This window comes from Rhineura floridana, chromosome 2 (genome assembly GCF_030035675.1).
Source record: "Rhineura floridana isolate rRhiFlo1 chromosome 2, rRhiFlo1.hap2, whole genome shotgun sequence".
Taxonomy (NCBI): domain Eukaryota; kingdom Metazoa; phylum Chordata; class Lepidosauria; order Squamata; family Rhineuridae; genus Rhineura; species Rhineura floridana.
This window is the reverse complement of record NC_084481.1, coordinates 110,658,736-110,677,513: the sequence shown is the minus strand read 5'-3', so window position 1 is coordinate 110,677,513 and position 18,778 is coordinate 110,658,736. Positions and strand designations below refer to the sequence as shown.

The 18,778-nt window shown below is 40.8% G+C and overlaps 1 protein-coding gene across 2 annotated transcripts in view; it reads left to right on the top strand.

Moving 5' to 3' along the window:
- The first annotated feature begins 250 nt into the window (after window positions 1-250).
- DUSP8 (dual specificity phosphatase 8) overlaps window positions 251-18,778 on the top strand; it is a 123,270-nt gene continuing 104,742 nt past the window's right edge. The window contains exon 1 of one of the 2 annotated variants that reach the window (XM_061610118.1): window positions 251-337. The gene's annotated coding sequence lies outside the window, so the exon portion shown is untranslated. The remainder of the gene's footprint in view (window positions 338-18,778) is intronic. The other variant, XM_061610119.1, reaches the window with a different exon arrangement.

Here is an 18,778-nt window from a genome sequence, read left to right as displayed (position 1 = left end):
TGACCTCATCCTCAGTTCATTTTTAGTTCTAAAGTGCAACCTTCTGTCTTCCTGGATCCCTTTAGCCCTGTTAATACTTATCTGTGCTCCCCCCTTATACAGATACATGCCTGCTCCTTAGTTTCTGAGCTGGCATTATGAGTGTATTTCAGTGTGGCTGCGTGTGCGTATTTGCAGAGGGCTAGAACTTGCATCATCAGCACTTGCCCTAGCATTTCCAGAGTATTTCCCATCCGATCCTCGTAATTGTGGTTATCCTGACGAATGTGCAGAAATCTGCAATCAGCTGGAGCATTTCAAGAGCTTTGATCCTGGGCTGAAGAGAAAAACCGGGACGGTAAGTGTTTAAAAATGTTACAAGGATCAACGCGAGAGTGGGATGATGATGTTGGGGACTGGACTGCCAAATATTGCTTAATGACCCTGCAGAATGCTGCAGCACAGTAGATATCGTATCGGTCTGAAAGCTTGTGGGGGTATTACAGCCTGCACAGGATTTTATCAGGTTTATTGGACCTTCAGCACCAGAACTCGAATGCTGCATTCAGCATAATACTACTTTCCTATAGAATGTGTAGTAATAACTAGCTTCTAGATTTGTGACAGTGCATAAATTTGGTGTATGGTAATTTAGCTGGAAGTTATTGGGGTGGGAGAGGTACTGTTTTTTCAACAGCACATAGAGTATGTACTGTTGTTGGCTTTTTAAAAATGCATAATTTTTGCAGAAGAGAGAAGAAAACAACTCTTGCATGCACGCGCAAATCCGCCGCAGAGACAGCCGTGGTGCAGTGAAGAGAGAGCTGCGCTGCAGTCAGCGAATCGCATATTTATGACGTGTATTTAAGTAACAGGAGGATTTTTTAAAAGTCAGATTATAATGAGGGTCAAATAAAATATCAGGATCCTGCGAAGTGAAAGGAAAGTCTCTGCTCTTGTATGTCCGTGCACACTTGTGAGGGGGGGGGGGAGAGTGCTTGTGAGTGATGTATGTTTTTTCTGTTAAGAGGTGGTTGTGGCTTTTTAAGGAAGGATCAAACGAAGAAGAATGTTCAAGTCTCTCTTTTGGATTCCGAACGTTGAGTGTTTTAATTCTTCTTAGAAGGTGGGTGGCGAGCTGGCGGTCTATAAAGCTTTCCCATTTGATTCAGCCCTGTGGCTTCCTAGGTCTGAAAGTGTTTGGTTTGCTGCCCGATGCCCTTGGAGATTTGGAAGACCCCGAAGAAACGGTGTCTGTTGAATTTCACCTTGGCTAATACCTTAAAGAGAATAGCAATTTAATATATATTTTAGTGCTGTGATTCAGCATTTGATTCAGCATTTAAAAGCAAGCACCACCACCCCATTCAATCAAAGCATCCTCAATGCAGTTTGTCAAGAACAAAACGCATAGAAAAGATCAGGATGGTGCGCCCACTTTAACTATCTTCAGTTCAATCAGTAAGAAAGCAGGACTTCTTGTCATTGTGGTGATTGTGGGGAAAATTAGCATTTTTGAACGAGATTAAGATTTGATATAGCTATGGCTAAGAAAGATTGCATGCAGAGGTTCTTCTGGGGCCTTTTTGTAAGAGGGAGAGATCAGGCCCACTTATAATACTTTCTGAGAAGAACATTATTATGCTATCAGTTGCAAAGGTTCTAATCTAGGCTTCACTGGTCTGGACATTGTACACACATACACACAAACCCTACGTCTCAGTAAGATTAAAAATCTAAAGGCATTTATTTATATTCCTCATATAGAAGTGTTACCAATGTAAACAGAGTTCGTTTCAGCCTAGGTCCTCCAAGCTTAGATTTTATAGGTACTGCCAGGTAACTTGTACTATTGGTTAACTGCCCTGCCTAATCCAGTATTGGAGCCCTGGAGCAAATGACTCTCAAGATTTTGCAGCAGTTTGATTTATTTTTTTGCAAAACCCAGTTGATCTATGATGGTCAAAATGCAAAAGTTGCAAGGTGGTGGTGGGAAGGAATTAGACACTGCAAGCCAGAACTTGCTTTTTGTGCCTTTCTTTGGCAAGGGCAATACACCTTATTTTTTAGGTTGTATAATCTCAAATGGCTCAGTATCAAAACAACCCTATGAGATAGATTAGGCTGAGAACAGGTAAAGCTGAGCAGGGATTTCCTTAATCCAAACAACATTCTAGCCATTGCATCAGACTTGCCTTATAGGTACTATTTGATAAAAGTAAAGGTATTTTCACACGTAATGCTAAATGTGCAACTGAGCCTTCCATGCACCTTGTGTTCATGTGAGTAGCAGGATGGTAAGTGAAAGAAAGCTGTTTTTACAATGAATGTGCATTCTAATTTGTTTAGGCTTTACATCATATTTCACATTCAGGGAATGCAAAAAAGTACTTTCAGTGTCATGGATGAAAATGCCCTTTGTCTGTAATGAAGCCTAAGGAGTCTGTGTATGAATGGTCATGGCATCGAAGCCAGGGAAGTGTGCTGAGCAGACAGCAATGCACTTTTTGATTGGTCAGCTGATTTGTTTTGCATGTGAATAATAGCTGAATTCAAGCGTGAATGAAATGTGTGAGTGCATGTGAGAAAGAGAGAAGGCTGTTAGCTTCACTGGACTGTGTGCTAGGTGCATTCTGTTAATCTCAAGCACCTGCTTGTGATAATGCTACATGCACCTAGCTGGATTTTCCCAAAGACTCTGCCCTCCACCACACCAGTTCTGTTCTTGTCATGGAGTTGAAAAGGTCTCAAATACCTCATCACAGGAAGGCTGGACTACCCATTTTCCAGTCCCCCGTTAGTCAAGACTGCCAGATTTCAACGTGAAGCTCTTTAGTAGTCCTACAGCTGCAGAAGGATGTAGCCACAGCTTGTCCCACTCCTTTCCATCTTCTTTGGCCTCACTGTCCACATTCTCTTCCTATCTGCTGAATGGAAAATGAGGCATCTGGTGGCTCAAGCAAGCAGGTGGGAATGGTTGGTCAAGGAAAGAGGGAAGCTGTAGATTTGGAATAGTCACAACTACCTCTTCATTCATGGCTGTGGGATTGTTACAGAGGCAGCATGATCTATGGGTTGTAATTTAGCTGTTAGACTTGCAGGCCAGATGACTGTGGTGTGCCATGTGGAGACCCTGTGACTGCCAAAGGGAAATCCCAAAAACAAACCCCAGAGCCCAGGGTCACTAGCCAGTAAGACTGTATGTGAGGAATATCTTCCTACTCTCAAATAGAATGACCAGGCGGATCCAGAGTATGGCCTTCTGCATCGGTGCAGTGAATTGGTTCCTACAAACTATATGTAGACAGTGAAAGTCCCCATGCTGAGAACTGCTTGTTGAAGACTCTAGTGGCATGGTGACATGGGGTGGGAGGCTTGCCATGACTGTTGTACCAACTCTCTGGGCTGGTAGGTAGCTCTTCCTGGAGGTTCAGCTTTCTCAGTGCTAGTTTGATGCTGCAGTCAAAGCACTGTCCAGAAGCACTTTAATGAACATGTATTTAACTCCAGTACTGTGCTGCGTGCTTGCACAGTCCGTGCCCTATCCAGAGGGCTTGCCTTCAGGGTCACTGGACAAAAGTGAAGGTGAGAAGCATTGTTTAGGATGGGAATATCAAGGGTGAACAGAGGAATTAAGCTTACACATTACATTTCCTCATGTTGAAAAAAGCTTTGTCTGTCGATGGTCTATTTCTCTATAGGGGCTTGAGGAAAACACTGTTCACAGGTACAACTAGTGGGTTTCTGTAACTATCAGGATTTTTAAAGCCCATACAATTGACTGTGCAGGATCAAAACTCCTACTCTGAAGAGCAAGCTGTACAGACAACAATGCTCCCAACTATTTAGCTCTGAATGTTCTCCAATACAGCTAGTGAAGTTATAAAGTGGATGAGTTTTAACACTCTTGGTTCAAATTTAAGCCTCTGCCCCCCCGGCCAGTCTTCAATATGGTGATGGTAACACCAGTCTTTGTTACTGAATAGTTGTGTGAGTTAATGTGAAACCTGAAATGAGTCCAGTAAGGCTAGGTATTACTGGTGTTGCATTGAATGGGACCATAGGGCTTATTTGGAGACTCCTAGGTTCTATGATGGCTGCCAAAGAATTAAGCTACATACTGCCAGTGTGGCTTAGTGGTTAAGGTGTTGGACTGCGACCTGGGAGATGAGGGTTCGAATCCTCACACAGCCATGAAGCTCACTGGGTGGCCTTGGGCCAGTCACTGCCTCTCAGGAAACACTATTCATAGGGTTGCCATAAGTCAGGATCGACTTGAAGGCGTATGTCATCATCATCACTGCCTTCTCAGATGACGGACAAAACCTTTCCTTTTCTGTCCTCATCTGTTTATTATTTATTACCTCATCCTTCCTCAGGAGGAGGGGGCGCACAGAGGAGGGAGAGGACCTCTGAAAACGATCTTAAGATTCAGACAGGTGTTTGTATAGATTTGTAATACAGATACAGCAGAAGGTGATCTTCAGTTAATCTGGTCCCAAGCCGTTAAAGGCTTTGAAGGTTAAGACCAGCACTTTAAATTGGGTCCATAAATGGGCTGGGAGCCAGTGCAGCTGACAAAGCACTGACAGAATATGATCAAAGTCACAGGGTCAGAGTGTGTGTGTATGCACACTCAGCCATATAATGTTATAGGCTATATGAAGTTATGCAGCACAAACTACAGAAGTAGGATGATTTTCAGTGAAGCTGAGAAAAAGGCAAATACAGATTACCTCTCACATTCACTTTTTAGGAGCAATTCACTATTGCACAGAAATATCTACAGGAAAAAAGTGGGATGAAGATTTGAGGAAGTGCTCTAAATAGGTAATGGTTTACACTGCCAGAGCAGGGTGGAATGAATGGAATATGCCTTGTTTGAACATTTATACATCTCTCCGTCACAGGCTTTTAAATTCACATACTGAAATCTGCACAGGCTTAGTGGATTGCACAGCTGTGCATTTGTCTCTGGTAGCAAAGAAGACAAGAGAGTCTGGTGACTTAAAGGCTGCTGTTCCAACATGAGATTTCATATCCCTATATAATAAGACAGAGGAAACATGCAACTTATAAACAAGAGAAACATAGCACTAAGTATTTGTAAAGCATGGTCCTGTCTCTGATTTATCTGCAAGAAACCTGAATTCTTGTATATCATTTATTTTTGAAACGGTGGTCATATATAATCTTTGCAAATTGCAGCAACCTTTTGCTTTAGCAATAGCAGTAGAGCTGTTGCAATGCTTTGTGTCTTAATGACTGCTAAATTAAAAACCAGTTCTTCAAGCTACCCATCTTTCTCCTCCCATGTTGTCATTTTGTCAGATTCAGGGTTTGAAAGAGATGCTGATCTCATCAAAGATTCATTTGGAGTAATGTAGTTAGGATAACATAACATAATGGATAAGTCAACATATTGGTTTTTCTGAGGCTTGTCCTTATGAATATGATTGCAGTTTAGAAGCAGGATAATCTACTTCAGATACCTACTTCATCATAACTTTGGGTTTAATAGTGCATTACTTAGAAGGGCAAGCATTTATTAAATTTGTTTACCATTCATAAGACAAAAATACTAGGATTTTTTTCTGTTTGCAATTTATTACATTTCCATGTAGAGTGTCTGGAGACTTGGTTGGTTGTATTTTATATGATATAAAAGTATGGGATATATTAATATGGATTTGATTTCTACTCAGTGCTGAAAACTTAGCCTTACTGCTGAGCTAATGGAGACCTAGGACACATGGTTCAGGCACATTTATATTGGCATTGTTTATTTCTTTAAATCTGGAAAAATCAGATGTGCCAACAGAGTTTATTTTGCAGTGAACTAATTGAGTCTTTATGTAGCATTTATGCTGATTTAACTGTTGTAAGTTTATTCTCTGGCGTATTAGTGAAAACAGAAAGCAAGTGCACTTGAAAAAACACAAGTGCTTCTGAAAAGTAGGCGGATTTTGGCAATTTTCCTATAGACACAAAGTGGTTTCTTATGGTAGTCTTAATGGACTGTTGATGGAATAAAGTACCAGAGTCTTACATTGCTTGCAATCAAGCTGAAATGAGAAACTGAGGAGAAAATACAGTGAATTAAACTCTGTGCTGAATTAAACACATACACGTGTTTGTGAGGTATTAAAATAGCATAAATTGTAAAGATATGTAAAGAGTTAATCAACAGTACAAATATTTCTTACACTACTAAGACTGTATCCAATGCATGTCCACTCAGAAGTAAGTTTCATTTGGTTCAATGGACTTATTCCCATGTAAGTGTGTATTGGATTGCGGCCTAAATCATTTATTTGAAGGCATCATCTGTCTACTTTGCGTGTGTAATGGGACCAACACAGCAACAATTCTGTAAGTCCTCAGGCCTGTTTGCAAAGCTTATCACTATCTACTGGATTAAAACTACAGAGAGTCAATGTGGTGACATGGATGGAGTGTTAGACGAGGGTTTTTTTGGGGGGGGGGTTAGTTCAGATATCCACCCAGCCATGAAATTTACTGGGTGACCATGGGCCAGTCTCTCCCTCAGCCTAACATACCTCACAAGGTTGTTATGAGAGGACTGTATATGTACCCTGAGTGCCTTGGAGGAAAGGTAGTGATGTGAGTTTTTTGGGGGGGGATTAATCAATTGCTTTCTCTCCCCCCCCAATGCTCTTAAATAAATTGGGGTATGATTTAATACACTTGGATTGCATGTGGTTTTGTGATTTTTAATTTATGCTTGGTGGGATTGAATTCTAATAAACAAATACATTAGAATGCAAATGCCATGAGGATGGATATGAAAAATGGGTCTAAAGTAACCCATCACCTACTGCATGGCAATACTAGAAAGTGTGGAAGAAAGATATTTGACACAGGAAATTATTTTCTTGATGTCATTTTGATCCTTCCTGCTCAATATCCTTTGTAGAGCTGTCTATTCTAAAGTTTTCAAACACTTGGGTTCCTAGTCCTCTTCTTTTTCTTCATATACATCCTATTATTCTTTATCCTAAAAGTGAGGCTGGTTGGTGACATTTTGCCTTGCTGGACCCAGATTATATAAAAGACACAGGGGATGTAAGAGAAAACATTTTACCGGATTTTCCATTTCCTCGGCTACAGATGCTTGGAGTTTGTGTGTGTAAGAGAGGGGATGGGGGAAGAGAGAGACGTTGTCGCTATAAGTTTTGAACTAATGGTTTCTATTCAAGCAATTTTCTTTTTTTGATTGTTGGCTTCCATGGAGATACTTGGATCTTCATCTATCTTGCTGTCAGCAAAACAAATTCCTTTGAATTTGGCTGGCTCCATGTTGAACTAATTTGATATACCAAGCTGTTCAATAGGTATGGTTCATAGACGGTGCCAATATTGGTAACTCCTGCTCAGCAACCAAAAATGATTGGGGATGGGGAACAAAAATATCTCATTAACGTACCTCTTCAGGTTCCTAACTGATGGTATGAAACAAAAAGACTCCCTTTGTTAGTACCTACCACAAAAGGAAATGTAGAAAATCTTTTATTTACCATTAAAGCTAAAACTTCCATTGACATCAGTAAGGCCAAGGTCAGTAGTGTCACACATCCTGGCCGGTTCATGTTAACTTGTATAACGGCGTACCCAGAACAAACTGAGAAGAGAACCAAATCGGAATGAGTTTAAAAAATATATGATTTAGCAATTTATTTCTTTTTATCAGTCACCCACCAGTTCTTGTGAAACACTAAAACTAAATTCGGATCAGCAGCAAAGCAGGGAGGGGGAAATATTAAGGATGTGCTTCACCAGACTGCGTCAGATTCAAGCATGTTTAAGCTATGCCGTGAAAATAAATAGCAATTGCATCTTTTATTTCATTACTGAAACAGAGATGAATAAAGCCCTTTATATGAACACACTTCTCTGCTCCAGGGAAACACTCACAGAATAAATTCAGAATTTATGTAATAGTTAACAAGCTTCCCATGGACCTCCTTTCCTTCCCATTGACAAATACTATGTTCATAGGATTGGACTGTGTTGATGGAATATAGTTTTTTATTGCACTTTTATCTCACTGTTCTTGCTATGAACTTGGCAGTGTACATTGCTTCCTGCCTCCTCTTCACAAAATTTGTAAGCTGTGTTGAGAGGTAGCCCAAAATATTTCTGAACTAAGTGCACATTTGAACCTGGGCCTCTCTGAATCTATTACAACATTGTACTACTACACTGGTAATCAACCAGTCAGGTCTGGAAAATCCATTGGGTTCCTCAAATTTCCTTTCTGTCTTTTTTTTGGGAAGGAAATTTTCATGACTCAGTATAAAGCGGTATCTAAAAGTCTAGTGGCAAAGAAAGTTACTGCAGAAAGCAGTTTTAGTAAGCATGCTATATTCATTGTCCAGTGAATATATACATACATACACACACACAATATATATATTCCCGTGGCAAAGAGCGAAACCAGGGCTGGTAAACCTGTGACTCTTCAGATGTTGTTGGACTCCCAACTCACATCAGCCTCAGCCAGCTTGGCCAGGGATGATGGGAGTTGTAGTTGTAGAGGGCCACATCTTCCCCATCTGTGAGCTAAACTCTCAAGAAGTGTTTTTCTTAATAAAAAAATCAGCTTTTTTACACCCATTGAATTACTTCTTTTGCCTTTGGATTTATGGTGCCAGTGCCTACAAAGCTGAGACTGCTGCCTTGTCATTTTGAATTACTTTTCCAGGCTTGCAAGCAATCAAGTGATGGCTGCGGATACCATGTGAGAATTACGGCTATTTGAATACTTGAAATATTTTCCACATTTGTTTGCTAAGATCTGTGTTATCATTTAGGTTATCTGCAACTTTCCTTTTTTTAAATGAGCTACAATTTTTTTCCTACCTTGTTCCTAGCTTGGACATGAGCTTATGGTTTGATCAACCAATAACTGTCCTAAAAGATGAAAATGTGGTGCAAACTGGAAAGGGATTTAAAAGAAAAACACACACCTACTTGGTTCTTTCCCATGAAAAGTGGGGTTTTGTTGCACCTAAAAGACCAGTTTGCTCTAACTGCCTTTCCTCTTACCTTCTAAAGAACTATTGGAACTTCTGGTAAGGTTGCCAGCATACTGACGTGGCCTGCTCCTATGCTTTTAACAGTAGCATAGTCTGTAGAAAACAGGAGCTTTTCACGCATGGGCATAAGCATGGCATGGGACATATTACCATCTAACAGTAATCTATATTGGCCTTCCCCAATCTGGTGTCCTCCAGATGTCTCGGATTATAAATTGTAGTCCAAAACACATAGAGGCCACCAGGTGTGGAAGACTGATATAGATCAAAGGCAAAGGTGTAAGGACCAATAAAAAGTTCCCAATCCTACTTGGTGGTAGATCAGTTTATCCACAATCCACATTATTCAATGGCAAAAATGGGTTTGCCACAGACTGTACATTTACTTAACAAGGAGCTGGAGCCAGTCTTGAGTATACCTATATGCTGGATGTTTGCAAACATTTGTTGCATTGACATTTTACACTTATAGGTGCAATATGCATAAACTGGTATATGCGAAAAATTGGACAGGTCTTCAACAGAATCAAATAGCTAAGTAGCAGTCACATCTGGATTAACTTTCCACATTACCTTTTTGTTATACAGGAGCATTTCTGCAAGTCAGTCCTAGAGATGCTGCAAGGATTTGCAGCAGTATGGGAAGTGGTAATATATAAAAACTTCCCACAGTTACATTTTTAAGCACAGAAGTGTTTGTAACTTAGACAGTAGCCCCTGCTACTTGTGTTCAGTGTCAAGTTAAATCGTACTGAGCGTTCTTCCTTTACTCCAAAGGTAACATCATGGAGTAAAAACTCATTACCTGTGTGAATGTTTACATTAGGGCTGGGGAATCTGGCCTTCCAGATGTTGCTGGACTCCAACTTCCATTGGTCATGGAGGGCCATGGGTCATCCCCCACTCCTTGGTTTACATGTTCATTTATACAGACGCCATAATTTCAGTGTCAACATCAGAGATTGTAGTACATTGCATGCAACGAAGGGATGCTCTTGATTATTCTTTCTTCTGTAAATACAATGTGGTTTGTGCCGTGGTACCTAATTAGGTGGACCTGGAACCCATTTATCTTTATGGGAGATAATTTTGTTGAAGATTGGTCATCAAAGAGTGGCTGATCACCATTTAAATGGTTGTGGTTCTGCCTTGGAAGATCATATGTTGGGCACTGAATAGCTTCAGCATAGTTGTCTTATTCTCCCTTCCAAAATTTAGCAATAATAACACTTAGATACAAGGAATATTGGGGAGGGGGGGTCCGAAGGAATATTCTGTCATGTGAACCACTACCTGCAATCTAAAGTGATGTAGTTCCGAAACTGGCTTACCTCCTCACTTGCTGTTTGTGATATCTAGGCTTTAAAAGGGCCTGTATTCCATAAAACTATGAGGCGTTTGCAGCATGAGAAAGAAGCTTTGGTGAGGAGTTGGCCATGAGTCCGTCTGCGTTCAGTGTTGGTGTATTACAGATGTAAGCTTTCCTTGTTTATGAATTTGAGGCATCACAAATGGTTTGCACAGATGACCAGGCTGCAGCAATGCCACAACACAGTGGTTACCAAACTTTTTTCTCCATAGACCACTTGAAAATTGCTGAGGATCTTGGCAGACCATTTAATTATTTTTCTGCCTGTTGTAGCAATGGTAGTGCACTGTGCTAGATGTTATTTTTAATTGTATTTTTTCTTTTATTTCTTATATTGTATCTTATTGTATTACAGTTTGCATACAGTTGAAGGAAATAAAAGAAGCAATAAAATACAATTAAAAATCAATATGAATATTTAATGTGGACATGCTGTGGACCACCTGAATTAATCTCATACACCATGGACCACAGTTTGGGAACCCTGTTATAACAAACATGTTGCCTTTAGTCCTTCATTGGTAAAGATGATGTGGAGCAGTATCAAGTGAGGAGACCTAGGGTAACCCCTTTGTCTGTCTTTCATAGGAGGGAAATTCTCCTAAATAAACCTGCAATTGTAAATTGTAAAAGCCAAGACAAGGGAATGACAGTTTGCTTGTCCAGTCTAGGGAGCCATTCTAGTCTGCAGATGTTGGCGAGTGCGTGTATAGATCATACGTGGTTTGAATTCAAGCGCCGTATAGAGCAGGAATAAGACAGGCCAGGCAAGTTTCTTGTAAGAGTCTTTACTAGGCAAAGACATTAGACACAGCTCTCTCCATCGACATTTCTTCCCCCACACTGAGTTCCTGCAAGTTTCCCACCTTATCACACTCCCAGCCAGCCACTGACCTTGATAGTCTGGCACTCTGTTCTCGCAGCTTAACCCTTCTGCTTCAGGTTTCACTCTCTCTGCTAAAAACCTTGTCTGTGAGTCTCACAGCCTGCGTCACTGACCAACAGCCCCCACCTGAGACTTACAGACTATAAAACTTCATGTTACAATTATTACATTTTCTACATTAACTTTTCATTACAATACATTTCAGTACATGGTTTGTTTTCTTACAGCTTACATTTACATTTTCAGTTCAGTTCAGTTTCTTTATTCTTTATTTACACAAGTTTCACAGATTCATGTTTGTTCACTTTTATTTGACAATACATTTATTTCATTCCTCAACACAAAACTTCCACATTAGATCCATTGTTTCTTTATCTATTGGTCCTTCTTTTTCCCATTCTACTGGATATCCATCTGTTTCATTATTCTGTTGTGTAACATTAAATGCAAATCTCTGAGGAGGTTGACCTTTCGTTTTTCTCTCTGATTTCCTGACATTATCTATTTCCATTTCTTCCTCACTTTCAATTTTACTTGGACCTGCACCACTGGTACTTGGCATTTCTGTATCGTGTGTTGCCATGTCTTCACTTCTCAGCCTTTTAACAGTACGTTTGCCACCGTGTATTAAATCTGTTAATGCAGTTTTTAATGGAATTTGCTGCCCGAAAGGAACATCTGCAGCTTCCTGCTTGTTTGCACTATCTAGGATCACTGTTTGACTGTCTCTCCAAGGTTTATCTATCACCTTTATGCTTCTGCTTAACACTACTTGTTGTTTCTCAGGCAACCAAACTCTATAATATGAATTCTGAAATCCCAAAATGCATCCTGCCTGCGCTCTTGAGCTTAATTTACCATGTCTTCTTTGTTTTACTACATGTACCCAGCATTTTGCCCCAAAACGTTCTATGTGTTTCACCCTGGGTTTTCTTCCAGTCAGTTTCTCATAGGGAGACATGCCTATTGTTCTGTGCATAAGGCGGTTCTGAATATAAACAGTGTACAGAATACATTCACCCCAATAAGTGTTATTCATATCAGCATCTGCTAGCATTGCTCTCAATGAATCCTGCAATGACCGGTTCCTCCTCTCTGCCGTTCCGTTGGAGGATGGGCTGAAGGGAGCAGTGAGACTCTGTATTATTCCCTTCTTTTCCAAATATGTTTTAAATGAATTACTGGTAAATTCACCACCTCTATCTGATCTGATATTTTTGATAACAACCCCATGTTGTGTTTCTGTTCTCTGTATGAATGCCTTTAATTTCTCTTCTGCATCACTTTTCTTTTTCAATAAGAACACATGTGTAAATCTGGAGAAATCATCCACAATCACTAAATAAAACCTTGCTCCACCTTTTGAGCACTGAAAAGGTCCAGCCAAATCCACATGTATGAGCTGATAGGGTTCAGTGGTTGTGCTTTCACAGCTCTTATTTACTGGAGTCACTGTCATTTTTGTTTTATAGCATACCTCACACTCATCCACATGCTCACAATGTGTTAACTTCAAATCTTGACTATGCTTTGGGGTGTTTTGTATCTTTTGGAAATGTGCGTGTGCCAGTTTTCTGTGCCATTCATGGAAACAATTATCATGTTTATCTTTATTAATACCTATCCATGCACAGGTGGGTTTATCAAGATTGCACTCAACCATAAACATTTGATTCTGTAATTTCCCTTGCATGCATATTTCACCATCTTTTCTCACAAAACATCTATCCCCTTCAAATGTAACTTTGCAACCTATTTGAGCCAATTTTCTCACTGATAGAATGTTATATTTTAAACCAGAAATCAATAATACATCTGTTAAAATAGTTCTCATATTACCCAGCCAGAGCGTGCCTCTCGCAGTCGCGTCCTGAGTCGATCCGTCAGCCAGATAAATCTTCTCCTGCGTCGGCTTTGAAGTGTAAAATAAACTAGAGTCTGTGATTAGGCAATTAGACGCTCCACTGTCAAGAAGCCATTTAGAGTTAATGAGTTTATTGCCCTTAGTAACAAAGTTCACGCTTGCTCTCTGACTTTCAACGTCTCTGTTATTCCTCTTCTTTAAACAATGTCTCTGTATATGCCCACGTGATCCACAAAAATAACATGTTTTAGTCTCTTGCCTGCTTCTTTGATTTTGGTGTTGTACAGACACAGTCTCTTTTAATTCTATTTTCTTATTCTCTTGTCTCCTATTCCACTCTTGTTGAAGTTTCTGTTCCACAAAGTCCAAAGTCAGATTCCCATCAGGTTGGGTTTCAAGACTAGATACCAGCACGTCCCATTTTTGATCCAATGAAGATAACAGGAGATAAACCATCTGTAAGTCATTATGATGCACGCCTCGATCTTGCAGCTCAGCATTTAATCTACGAAATTCAGCCAAATGCTCTTCCATAGTCACATCATCTGTAAAACGCATCTGATAAAGTTTCCGTGCTAAACACAGCCTGCTCCCCGCAGTTTGTAGCACATGAGCAGCTTTTAACTTTTCCCACATCTGATTAGCTGTCGGCTCATTACTCACCAGCAACAGTTGTGAATCTGATAGCCCCAGAGTAATAAAAGCCTTCGCTTTCTCGTCTTTCTTCAGCCACGCTGCTGAAGGAGCTGCCGGAGGGGTTTTTTCCACGACATCATTCAAATCCTCTTTAATCAGAACTGCTCTCATTCTCCACTTCCAGCTGGAGTAATTTACAGCATTCAGCCTCTCCATTGGCATCCCGGAAGACAGATTTACAGCCATGTTGCCCACTCTTACTTGCCTCTCACTTGCGCTTTGTTTCTCTCTGCAACAACGCCACTTCACCGGCTCTTGAACCCGCTACCACGTCTGATAAGCTGGGCCCATAATCCCTGTTGGCGAGTGCGTGTATAGATCATACGTGGTTTGAATTCAAGCGCCGTATAGAACAGGAATAAGACAGGCCAGGCAAGTTTCTTGTAAGAGTCTTTACTAGGCAAAGACATTAGACACAGCTCTCTCCATTGACATTTCTTCCCCCACACTGAGTTCCTGCAAGTTTCCCACCTTATCACACTCCCAGCCAGCCACTGACCTTGATAGTCGGGCACTCTGTTCTCACAGCTTAACCCTTCTGCTTCAGGTTTCACTCTCTCTGCTAAAAACCTTGTCTGTGAGTCTCACAGCCTGCGTCAGTCTGCAGATAGTGATCTGGGGGCCAAAAACTTTCTTGCATATAACAACTGTATAGAACAATACAGAGTTTAATAATGAACACAACTGACCCTATTTCTAAATGGTCAAGCTCCATTTTGGGGGGATATTGATTTACACGTTAGTACAGAAAAAATGTATGTTGCTCTGGGCAGTTGTACATTGTTTTAGAAGGAAAGGTGATTTATATATTTTGTAAATAAAATATATAAGGTTGGCACTACCACTCTTAGAAAGGACACATAATTAGGCATAGCATCACATGTGCATACGATGACATGTATAGAATATGTACACTTGTATATGCTACATACCAAACTGAAAAGAGAGTATGGAGTATGTTAGATTCTTAAACAAACAATCTTTAATGCTTAGTCCAAAGACCATTGCAGACAAGAACTAAATACAAAACATTAAGACATTAAATGACTTTCATACAAAGTCAATAATCACAATTATATTAATAAAATTAATAAATAAAACTTAAAATAGAGCTTTACAGGCAGAGCAGTTAAACAGGAAATGATATTTGACATTTAATACGATGTCAAGAAGCCTTTCATGCACTTTATGCTAGGGAAAGTTGACTGAAGCATTAAATTTCAGTCTTGATTTTAAGAACTTCCACTTGTATTGGCAGATCGCTGCCCCTTTTAAATCTGCCCCTTTTGTAAGTTTATTTATTTAATTTAATTTTTACAGTCGACCGACCACAATACAATATACAATATTTACATAAGACTACTTGGTAACAGAGCTATGGCAGACATCAAGCAATACGATAGATTAAATGCAATACACAATCATACAGGGTCTGTTCACTATGGCCACGTTCAAGAATTTGGCTACTTGAACAGTAATTGCTTTATCAGAACCCTCTAAGAGAACAGGCAAAAGAGCCTCCAGGGAACAATCTGGGAGGGATTACAAAATGGGGTATAAAAGATCTTTTCTGGCCGCATCATAATATCTACAGTTAAACAGGACATGTAAGACCGACTCCACTTCAGCCTTATCACAAGGGCAGTATCTATTATTCCTCGGGGTTTTATCATATCTGCCCTCCAAAAGTGTAGAGGGTAGGGCGTTGAATTGGGCCAAAGAGAATGCCCTCCTGTACTTGGGTACAGATAACCAGCTTAAATAGCACATCCTGTCTTTACAAGGGAAACCTGTTAGACCCAGTGAACAAGAGGAGCAGGGGCCTGAAGCAGCTGTAAGAAGCTCTTGGTTGTCAATATCAACTAGCCGCTGTTTGACAATCGCCTTGGCCCTACCAAGTTCCATAGAGAACAAGTCAGAGGAAGAAAGGCCTACCGAGACTATTTTATCCATCACCACCTTGGTCCAAGATAGGGTCTCTCAATACTTGAGAGGTGAGTCTTGAGTGAACATAAGACAGCAGCGTAGCCAGAATTGAATGGCATAAGTCCAAGCTAAGCAATTTAAAGAGTTAAGGCCAGCCTCCAAGTTAAGAGTAGCTCCAGAGACACATCTTGGGACACCAAAAATAGATCTAAGAAAGAAGGGAAGAATTCCTTCAAGTGATCCTTTAAAGTAGGGATACCAAATTGGGGCCCCATAGAGTATCATCGGGACTATTTTAGTTCTTAAAACATGTACTGCTGCTTGCACAAATTTCACGCCCTTTGTGAAAAAGAAACAGGTCATTGCACCCAAATTTTTCTCAGCTTTGGCCTTGACATATTTGGCTTGGGTTCTCCAGCCGACTGTTTCATGAAACCAAATACCCAAGAGTCAACCTGATCAATTCTGGCGGATCCCATGAACCAAGGGAACCTGACCTTACTCCTGGAAAACACTATTACTTTAGATTTAAGAGTGGTTAATTGTAAGGTAATTACCTTTGCAATATTTCACAAAACCATCGAGTAGTCTCTTAAGACCCCAGCTGGGTTTGGGAAATTAGGACTGCATCAGCTGCGTAAATACTTTTGTAAACCCAAGCTTGGGTGGATGGGATTGTAACATTCCCAGAGCAGGAGGAAGGTCAGCCAAATATAGGTTAAATAGGGTGGGGGCGAGAACACACCCTTGCCTAACACCTCGTGAGGAGTGGATCTCCCTCGAGAAGTGGCCTCGATAGCTACATCGTACCTGGATAGAAGTATTGTGATACAGTAAGCAAATCAGGAACAATAGCCTTTTCTCTATAGACAGCAGTTCTAATTTGCTCCACAAACGGTCACTAGAGATGGAATCGAAAGCAGATTTCAGGTCTATAAAGGCTGTAAAAAGTTTGCCTCCTCGTGGTTTAGAATGTTTATGTGCTAAGTGGGCCAATACCAAACAGTGATCAAGAGTGGAGCATCCTGGTTTAAAATCTATCTGCTCTTCTCCCAAGATGTTGTTACCACTTATCCACAATTTCAGCTTTAAGCTTAAATAGCTGGCATACACCTTCCCCACAATATCTCTTCCAAGCCTGGTGATTTGGGGATTTCCCCAAAGTCTCCAGTATCCATTAATTGTGAGGGTCCTCAAAAAAAACCTGCCCTTGCTGACCACACAAAAATGAATGCAAAACTACTGATTGGATAGCCTTACAGTTCTTGGAACCACATGAGAGTGGCCTACAAGACTTTAATAATATTACATCTAAGCCTACCCCTCGAACTTCTATTCCCTGTGTACCACCCACCAACTGCTGTGTTCTGGAGAATTTAGGAAGCAGTATGGATATAATAGAAGGGATAGACTGACCACGACTGAAGAACAGCACTATTCTAAAATTCCTTTCTTAGAACATTGCTGGCTGGAAATCTAAAAGTAGTAATCGCAATATCTTTGCCTACTTGAATAAGTTTGATATTATCTTGCTCCAAGAGACATGGTGTAGTGATCATATTTACGTCAATGGATATGTGACCTTCTGTACGCCTGCACTCTAGCCTAACAAGAGCAAGGGCAGAGCCAGACAGGGACTGTGTATCCTGGTCTCCTCATCTTTGGATGCCAAGATAACTGAGCTCCCGGACAGCGACTCCACTTTGATGGCTTTGATTTTGGAGATGAGGTCCATACGGTTGACCTTACTCTTACTTAATATTTACTTCCCTCCAATGGCTCGCAGGGAGGATGCCATGTCTAATTGGCTTAAAACCGAATGTCACTATGCACATTGGAAGGCCAAATTTACTCATGCACTTCCTATAATTGGAGGTGATTTCACTGCAAGGACTGGAACCTATCTGGTGGATGTCCCCACGTCTGGCCCCCTTTCCTTTGCTAACAGGGGTCATCTAAAGAGTAATTCACGCCACTCTAAAGACACTTTTCTAAACCCTGCAGGAGTAGGTCTGCTCCAGTTTGTCTCTAAAAATGACCTGTGCATCTTAAATGGCTCCAGTGCTGGCGATGACTGGGGGGAGTTTACCTGTGTCTCCCCCAGGGGCTTGAGTGTGGTCGACTACATTATTACCCACAAGGTACTGAAAACTCTGGGTTACATCTTCAGAGTAGCAGATTGCTCTGATAGTGATCATCTGCCCCTGGAATTTTTTTTTTACTATCCCTGGTGTGCCACAGCTGAACATATCACATCATGCACTTTCCAGACCACCAAGAGCGGTTAGCACTAATAAGATAAAGTGGTCCAATAAAACAGGACAGGCCTTTGATAGTTTTATCCACCTCCCCATATAATAAAAGCCTCAGAACAAATAATGACAGATAGCTCACCAAGAAAGGGCATAATGATTTTTGAGGACCTGACACAGGATATGAATTCCACTCTTCAAACATCTAACAATACTTTAAAACTCCGACTGATAGAACTAACAAGTGGTTTGACAAAGAATGTGCTGACCTTAGGAAAAGAATTTGATCTGCTTATCGCTGCTACTGAATAAATAATGAACGCCAACTCCCGCACTCATACTATGTGCTAAGAAAAGAGTATAAGAAGCTTATTTATAGGAAGAAAAATGAGGCAATTAGGGACTCATGGCAAATGCTGATAGCAGAATCTATCACCCGCAGCACTAAGTCCTTCTGGAAGCTTGTCTCTGGAGCCCTAGCTGACCACAATGGAAGCCCAGATTGTCATATCCCAGCCAATATCTGGGAGGATCATTTTCGTGCTGTTTTCAACAATCCAAAATTATCTAACTTTAGTCCTTCCCCCTATCTGCCTCCCAACATCCCTGATTGGCCCCCTGTTGATACTAACACCATTGAGGAACTACTATCCCAGTTAAAGATAGGCAAGGCTCCTGGACCAGATGGCATTCCTTCGGAGCTGCTGAAATGCAATATCAGCTGGTGGGCCCCTCTGCTGTCTTCCC